Below are 8,896 nucleotides of genomic sequence, written 5' to 3'. Positions count from 1 at the left end.
AGCAGGTCTGAGGGGACGTTTGGTCTCATAGCAGCAGCAGGTCTGAGAGGACGTTTGGTCTCATGGTAGCAGGTCTGAGGGGACGTTTGGTCTCATGGCAGCAGTAGGTCTGAGGCGACGTGGAGCTCCGTCATTGTGTCTCTGTCATCAGTCCCCGTGCAGCTTCTTGTCAGGAACCTGCAGCACAGAAACAAACGTTGAACTATGACCCTGACGTTTACAGAGTCTGGCTTTAATGTCCACTTGAGGCGGTTTGATCTGCTGTGGAACCTCTCTGAAGGATTTGAACGTGGTTCCCGGCAACACCTGAGCAGTCGTTCACAGCTGATGGTGGGAACACGTCCCCAGGTGGTCCACAATGTGTTCAGAGTGGTCAGGTGGGCTTCATGAGGAGCCTCACTTCAGATGAGATGAAGAGCTGCAGCTGCTGGAGCGACGCTCGGAAACTTTCAGCTCCACACGAGGCCGAACATGAGAGCTGCAGCTTTAACTGATCTTCTCAGCTCTGGAGTTTTAGCTGAAAATAAGAGAGCTTGTCCTTTTAAACTCTCCGGACACGCTGATGAGTTTAGGACTGTTTGTCGGTCTTTAGAGTCGTGATGCTTCAAACGGTGCACTCTGCAGAGAAGCTCCTCTGCTCTGCACCAACAGGAAGTGGAGTCCTCACATAAAACATCAAGTTTCTGCTTTTTGAAGCAGGTCCTGGTGTCAGCAGTCTAGACCTTCAGACGCCAGGACCTGCTCATGTTTTTATTGACTTTAGACAGAAATCATGCAGAAACACAGTTTCTATGTAAAATTCAAAATTTACCTTTAGGAAGAAGTTTCGGTAACAGTTGGTCATTTAAAGGAGACTCTTGGGTAAATTACTTGTTTTGGACATGAAACTCAAAGTTCAGGACTTGGGACTTGAGTGGAAAGACTCGAGGCTGGTTCTGGTCTCTTCCTGTTCAAATGGGATTTTTCTTCCCACAGTCGCCTCTGTGTGGCTCAGGATGGGAGACTGGCAGGAAGTGATATTGTGTGTGAATATTTTTTACAGCGACCTGAGGTGACCTGTTGTGAACTGGAGCGACAAGATGGTGTGTTTCTGTTTTAAACTCAGATGGGGGAGGGGGGCGTTCTTGTAGTTCAAAGTAAAGATCTATTTATAGAACAGACAAACTGCAGCAGTGTGTGTGTCTGTGTGTGGGGGGGGGGGGGTTGTTGTCATGTTGTCATCGTCGAGGAACGCTCCGCTGGCTGCTTTGATAAGGACAGAGCTGAGAGGCTGCAGACACACACACACACACACACACACACTTCCTTCATGTGCAGATCCACTTGTTAATTAACGTTAATTAACATTAATTATCCTACCTTGAAGTTCTCTTTAAGGGTCGTGGTCCAGCTCCAAACCCAAATCCAGTCTCTCATCTGGACCCCGACTCGACACCAAAGTCTGAAGAACGGGTTTAGATCTAGTTTAGGGAATCTGTTTGTGATCCGCTCTGGGCTGTTTTTGACTTGAGCTATCACCAACGGGTCAGTGAACGCACCATAGTCCTGCTCAGAAGCTTTAAACACCAGAACTGTGATTCTCCGGACCTTTGCTGTTCTGAGCGGACCTCCTTAATGTTAAGTGAACTTTGTAAGACCCTGCTGAGCCCTGCTGGGTCTGTGGGACCACAGAACCATGGTCTCAGATGTTGGCTTCCCCTCTGGGGGAACATCAGAGTGTTGGTTCTTGTGAAGGAACCATCAAAGAGCGGAGATACGGATCACCGAGTCGCCTGCACGGCCCGAGGCTGACGGCACGAGTCCTAAACAAATCAGGCCCGCCTGCTTTGGTTCAGTCAAATCTGCCGGAGGTGAGAGAGTAAAATGTCAGGGAGGAAGCAGAGAGCGGCTCTGGCATGAAGAGGAGAGGCCTCAGTCTTCTAGGGGGGCGAGGAGAGCGCAGCTGTGCTGCAGATCTGGATCAGAACTCTGGAAAAGGTCAGCAGACTTTTGTTCCTGAGAACCCGTCCTGAAGATGAACTGCTTCAGTCCGTTGTTTGCTGAGCTGGAAGTTCTCTGCTGGATCCCAGTTGATGTAAATGGTCCAGGTCTCCCTCCATGCGGTGCTGGTGACCCCCACCATGTGTGGTTTGATTAGAAAGAACTTTATTGATCCCGCAGGAAATTGTGCCAGTTTCAATACGAAGGAACAAACACAAAGAATCACACAAGATATAAAAATTAACAGAGAATATAAAAATACCAACAATTAAAGATCTAAACAGGTGCAGAAACATTAAAGAGTTTATTGTGGTGCAGGATCCGTTTTATTGTCCTCTGTGCAGAAAGGGGGAGGAGCTGAAAAGTTTGAAGGACTTCCTGTGTTGTTCTGTGGAGCACCTCGGTGGTCTCAGGCTACGACTGAAGGTGCTGAGTCCAGGGTGTCATGCAGGGGGTGTGACGTGTTGTTCAGGATCTGGAGCAGGTTTCTCAGCATCCTCTGCTCAGACTCCTCTGTCAGAGACTGCAGGTCCACTCCCAGAACTGAACCAGCTCTCTTCATGAGCTTATCAAGTCTGTTGGCATCAGCTTTCTTCACCTGCTGCCCCAGCACACCACAGCGTAGAAGAAGACACTGAAGACCACCGGGTGGTAAAACATCTGCAGCATGGTCCTGCAGATGTTAAAGGACCTGCTCTCCTCAGAAGAAAAAGGCTACTCTGTCCTTTCTTATAGAGGCGCTGGTGTCAGCTGTCCAGTCTGGTTTATTGTCTAGGTGGACTCCCAGGTACTTGTAGCAGTCCACAGTGTCCACCTTAGTACCCTTGATGTTGATAGGGCTGGGGGGGCTGATCTTCTTCCTGTGGTCCACCTGCAGCTCTTTAGTTTTTCCAGCGTTGAGTTGCAGGTGGTTCTGTCCACCACACCTCTGTATTCTCCTGGTCACCAGTGATGCAGCCCACAGTGGCAGAGTCATCTTCTGCAGATGCAGGATTGAGTTGTACCTGAAGACCGAGGTTTAGAGGGTGAACAGAAATGGTGAGAGAACCGTCCCCTGAGGAACCCCTGTATGGTGTCTCAGGTGTATAGAGGTGAACACCTCGTGGTGTCAGACTCTTGAAACTTATTTAGCCACAACTTGTGTGTTTTGTGACAGTTTTGGTTCCTCTGAGCCACTTCTCCCCCATCACCTTGCCACGCCCCTCCCCACCTGTCCCCACAGCTGCAGCCCCTCCCCTCGTCGGCCTCTCATTCCTCTTCAGGTGAGCATTGTGTGTTTCTGCACCCTGTTCCTCCTCGAGTCTCCTCGTGCTTCCATGTGTGATCCTCAGGTTTTGTTGGTAACAGCAGCTTCAACGGGACGATTTTACAGCCTGAGGTCAAACTTGGTGTGTGTGGTAGTAGCTGAGGGTCATCCTTAACACCTTCTCCAAGAACGAACACCTCCCATCATCACAAGAGATTATGCAAAACTTGATGTACAAGGTTTGTCTCCTTCCCATCATAAACTGGTTTTAGTTCTGAAGTAAAGGAGGAGGTTCTACAGACCTGACCCGGACTGGACCACACCGCGCTGCACGATGTGAAACAACAAAACAGTCAAATAATCGAGCAGAGCGGGGGTGGGGGGGGTGGGGGTGGGGGGCATTCAGCTCAGCATGGAACAAGAGGAGCTTTGTTTGACTCACAGCAGCACAAACCAGTTTCCAGACGTGCAGCAGGAATTCAGGTCAGTGGTAGTTAAAAGTCACACCTGCTGACCAGCTCTGCAGCTGCTTCATGCTTCTGTTCCAGATGTTTGGTGTGATGGCTGGATGCTCCTGGACGGAGCCGTCCGGGTCACGTCTCTACATGCAGCTCATCTCTCTGTGGGCGATTAAAGACAGCTGTGCAGCTCTGCTGTGTTTGGAGATGAACGGACCTCTGCTGGGCCGATGATGGTTCTGCTGCTGAATGAGGTCTTTAAAATGTTCACGTCTCCATTAAGGCTCCAGAAATGCTTCATGGCCTGGACGTCGTCTTTGTTTGGGTTCCGATGTGTTTCTGGTCCAAAGTGTCCTGGGAAGAGCGACGTCTCCAACACCAACCTTTAGATTGAAGAACGTCTGAAGCTTGTTGGTGGTTGATGGTCTCCTGGTTCCTCCTGGATTCACAGACTGGCCATAAAAACTAAAGCTTTGTCCTTTTGTCTGTGAGTGTTTTGTGTTCGGAACATTTAAAGTGTCTTTAAAACGTAACTCCAACTGGACCTGTGAGCCGCTCGCCTCATGTTCCTTGGACCTGCAAAGGCCCAACAGAACCAGACAGGTTCTGATGGGACGGCTCGGATCTCCAGTCCTTCACGATGAACATTTGATCTGTGAGTGCTCTCTGTCTGAGAGGAAACTGGACCAGAGAGCTCCTGAGCCTGGGGGGAGGGGGGTTTGAGAGCCTCTTATCCTAATGCACCGAGACTCAAGAGGAAGAGAGATGAGACGCGAGGGGAGAGATGGAGACGGGGGGGGGGGGGGGGAAAGGGAGAGGCCGGAGGGGGGGGGAGGGAGAGGGGGGGGGGGGGGGGGGGGGGGTGTAAATGAGAAAGCTGGAAGGAGAGAGAAGAAAGATGTTTGCAGTGTGATGAGGAGATGAGGAAACAAACTTGACTGGTGCGACGTGGAGGAGGAGCCTGAAACTGAACATGAGGGCGTGGCTGATTGACGGATTATGAGTCCTGCCATTTAGGACGTAATCCCTCAGATTAACAGCTGAAGAGCCAGAACCCTAAAACCACCTCTGATCGGGTCAGAGACGCTTCTCTAGTTATTATATTTTTATTTTTACGAATGAAAACTGATGAAAGATGTTTTAAAAAAAATCAACGTTGTTCTTAGAAGTTTAATAATTTTTTGCTTTAGTTCAGTTATTACCTTCCTGTCTGTTGAAAAAAAAAACATCTTACCTGCACAGCAAAGCTACAAACATCTGGAGCAGCTGATGCATGTCTGCAACTCTAACTATTCAAGATGGCCGCCGCAGCTAGCCAACACAAAGGTTTCTGTCACTCGGTGGTTTCTGGGGTTCAGATTTGTCACAAGTCGGGCGTTTGTGTCGTTTTCTGCCGACCATCAGAACCTAATGTGTCTAGCTCCGCCCCTTCTGCTCTGTGCAGTGTCAGAGGTGGTTCCATGGAGCTGAAGGGGTTGTAGGTGCTGTCCGTCGAGGCCGGTGGAGGAGGAGTTGTTTGATCGTCACTCAGCAGGGAGGAGGTGCTGCGCCTCCTCTTCTCTCTGAGTGTAAAGCTCTTAGTTTTCCTAAAGACCAGTTTTGAAGGTGTCTGGAAGGAGCTGCTGCTGCTGGTTCTGCTGGGACCTCCTGCCGTCTCCATGATGGCGTCCAATCCCAGCAGAGCTGTTCTCGTGGTTGATGGAGGAGCAGAGGGAGGTGGGTCAGACACACCTGTTCATCTTAAAACCTGCAGGGTCTGTAGGTCAAACCTCCTGCAGCTGAGAGGAGTGCATTATTGCCCGCCTCCAGCGGTGAAGAAGTGATAATGTGTCTCTAGTGTTAGCAAAATATGTCAAACTAATGAAGCAGTTTTCATGTAGCTGCAGTGATTAACACTCCACTCAGGTGGAGCAGGACAGGGGCTGTGGCAGCCATCTTTAATTGGGTTGTACGTCAAACCCAGGGACTCGGACGTAAAGCTAATGTTTCTGTTTTTAATCTGTCCTGTGCTTCAGGAAATATTTTGCTAACAGACAGAGTAGAAACTTTGTGTGTAATCTGTCCGCACTCACAGTATGTGTTGGGGAGGACTCTCAGCTACTACCACACCAGCTTTTACTTCAGTCTCTGTAAAAGTGACCGAGTTGGAGACGTTGTCGTGTTGATTAGCTGTGGCAGCCATCTTGAATGAAGCTGAATTCAGAGTTAATTAGATGATGTTTATCCAAAGATTAAATATGGCTGCCACAGCCCCCCCCCACCACCACCACCACCACCACCACCACCACCACCACCTGGGTGAAGTGATGGCTCAGATGCGGACAGCTGCATCATAGTGATGCTCCGTTTTCTAAAAGAGAATTTGTTGTTGTGAAGCACGTCTTGATTTAACGTGATGTTGCTCCTGATCCGTTTATTCGAAGGACTAAGACTGAACCAGAACTTGTTCAGTGATTAATTAATAAACCCAGATGAGCTGATTAATTAATCAACCGTGATGAGCTGCAGCAACACGCCGGGCTCCTAAATAAGCTCCAGACTCTGTTTAAAAACAAGAAGTTTCGTTTGTCCGTGGTGAGGAGCAGATTCTGCTCCTGTTTTATCTGATCAGGAGTAAAGAGGAGTCTCCTCCGTCCTCCAACTGTTCAGCCGTCGCTCGAGTCCACAAGAGTCCAGACGAGAACTGGATGAAGACCGGATGGTCTCTGACAAACTGCTCGCTCGGGGGAGAGCGTTCAAAGACACGCATCACCTTTACTGCCGTTACCATGGAAACGAACCACTCCTGGTTTGGAGGCAGGAAAACTGAAATGTTGTTCGTGTTTAGTTCCAAAACTAAAAGTTAGAAGGAGCGAATGGAGCTGATGATTAATGGATGAAGATCACAGAAACACTGAATATTGATGGACAGAGAGACACAGACATGAGACAGACAGATGGACTGCTGCTCTGTAGCTGAAGACGTGTCTCCTCCTGTCGGGGGAGTTTTCTCATGTTAATGTCTCCCCCCCTCCCTCCTGAGGCGCGTCAGGGTCTTTGTCCTAAATGTTATCGGCTCATGCAGCTTCTGATTAAAAGGATTTTATTTTTTTGGTGTTTAAAACCTGTTTTAGGTCCTTCATAACATTTGGTTAATCTCTATTTCCTGCGCAGCAGATGTGCAGAGTGTCATCTTCAGTCCTGACTTAACTTCTTTAGATTTTTCTACCTGGATTATTGAGCAGCGTCAGGAAGGTCAGTTTAGCTTGAATATTTCCATTTAAGATTATTTATGAAGTCAGAGGATGAATATTTTCTGATTATTTTCATGTAGATTATTTGTGGATGATGGAGGAGCTTCAGTGGAGGAGCTTCAGTGGAGGAGCTTCAGTGGAGGAGCTGCAGTGGAGGAGCTTCAGTGGAGGAGCTGGAGGCCTCTAATTGAAGAGTTGATGGAAAACGAGTAAAATCGTTCAGAAAGTTTGTGCTTCACCTGCAGGTGGAGGAGGACACCTGCCGGAGTCTTGTTGTTCAGGAGGGGTTGCTCTCTCATTGCTCTCCGTAGAGCTCAGTTTCTGCTTCTTCCCTAAAATAAAAATGTAAGCATGAACGTGCACGGCCTGCAGACTGCAGGAGTAAGAGATGCGCAGCACCTCCTGCCTCCGTGTCTTCATGGAGGAGCGCTCGGGTTTTATTTACCGAGCCTCTTTAAGGATGTTTTCAATCAGCCGTGCTGTGCGTGCACGTGCCTGTGCATTCGTTGCTTCATCTGTGTGTGTTTGATGGATCTGACCTACGCTCCACACCCGGGTCGGCCCGGTCCATCTATCACCGCCGGTCCAATCTGAGGAGTCGTGTGACACGAGGAGGTAACGGGTCATTACAGTGGACCTGCTCCAGTCTGCTGCTGATTCATGTTTTAATTAAAGTTCCTCTGGAGCAAATGTTCAGTCAAAGCTTTGGTCAGAACACGGTTCTGTTTGTGTCTCTGAGTTCTGCTCTGGACTTATCTGTCCACTCGTGAAGCTCCTTCAGTCCCTTTAGGTTGGACAGGCAGGAGAACCTTCAGCTGAAATGAACCCACATTTTGCTCTTCCTCTCTAGTAGAGCTGCCACCGACCAACATGAATCTCTAACTGATCCCACAGTAACACGCGTGTTATCACTGCGTGTGGTTTAAGGCTGTGAAACGTATTTTAACATCAATTACTTGGATTAAAGCAGCAAGAGACAAACATTTAGTCTTTCGAGGGGCCTGGACTGTGAATGTTTTTCATGATGAGTGTTTTTCTGGACTGGAACTGAACAGAATGAAGTAAACCTAAGTGTTTTTCAGATATTCAAGTGGAGGAGTTAAACTGTGGAGAAGAACAGAGGGAGGTGTTTGTTTTGTTGGTGGAGCAGAGATCCTGGATCCACCACCAGCAGCAGTGGTGGAGTGAGGGGGTGGCTAATGGTGCCTTTGACCACCATAGATTGATCTTCGGCCGCAATTATTTGAGGAAACTAAACTTTTAAATGGTATAAAAACTAGAAAGCACAGTTTCCTCTAGTGATCAGGGCGATCAGTTTATGTATGTATATGGTGGCAGCCATCTTGCATTTTAACTTGGCAACCCAGTTTTTTATGGGAACTTTTCGTACATCTTATTTTTCAAGTTATTACAACGTGCACGGACGGACCGAGGGAAATTCAAGTTCCCTGTCTTCGCTCCGTGACGGTGGACAGAAAGGCTCAAAGTTTAATTAAAATATCAACATGTCTTCTAAAGATTTATTTCGGCCGCTGCTGGTTTTTACAGAAACCATTGAAGCTGCTCCAGTTTGGACCATCAGATCATAAACACGACGCCACAGACCAAGTTTGTCTTTCAAACATGACGAGGAACATTTCTAACGTGGTTCAAGCTCATCTGCTGCTTTTACACACACACATACGTGCATGTGCACGCACGCACACAGCAAAGTTGCACAATGCGCACGTACAGTTCATGTCTGAAAGAGTCTTTGTGTTTAGCTGCTAATGCGTCAGTAATCCATGAACACTTGATGCTTTTTGGAAGCAGCAGCATGATGAAACACACACAGACACACACAGTAACACACAGACACACGCAGACACACACACAGACACACACACAGTAACACACACAGACACACACACAGTAACACACAGACACACACAGACACACACACACAGACACACACAGTAACACACACAGACACACACACA

Source organism: Nematolebias whitei, chromosome 7 (genome assembly GCF_014905685.2).
Source record: "Nematolebias whitei isolate Nwh7 chromosome 7, NemWhi1, whole genome shotgun sequence".
NCBI lineage: Eukaryota > Metazoa > Chordata > Actinopteri > Cyprinodontiformes > Rivulidae > Nematolebias > Nematolebias whitei.
The sequence above is the reverse complement of the archived record's forward strand: the minus strand, read 5'-3'. Positions refer to the sequence as shown.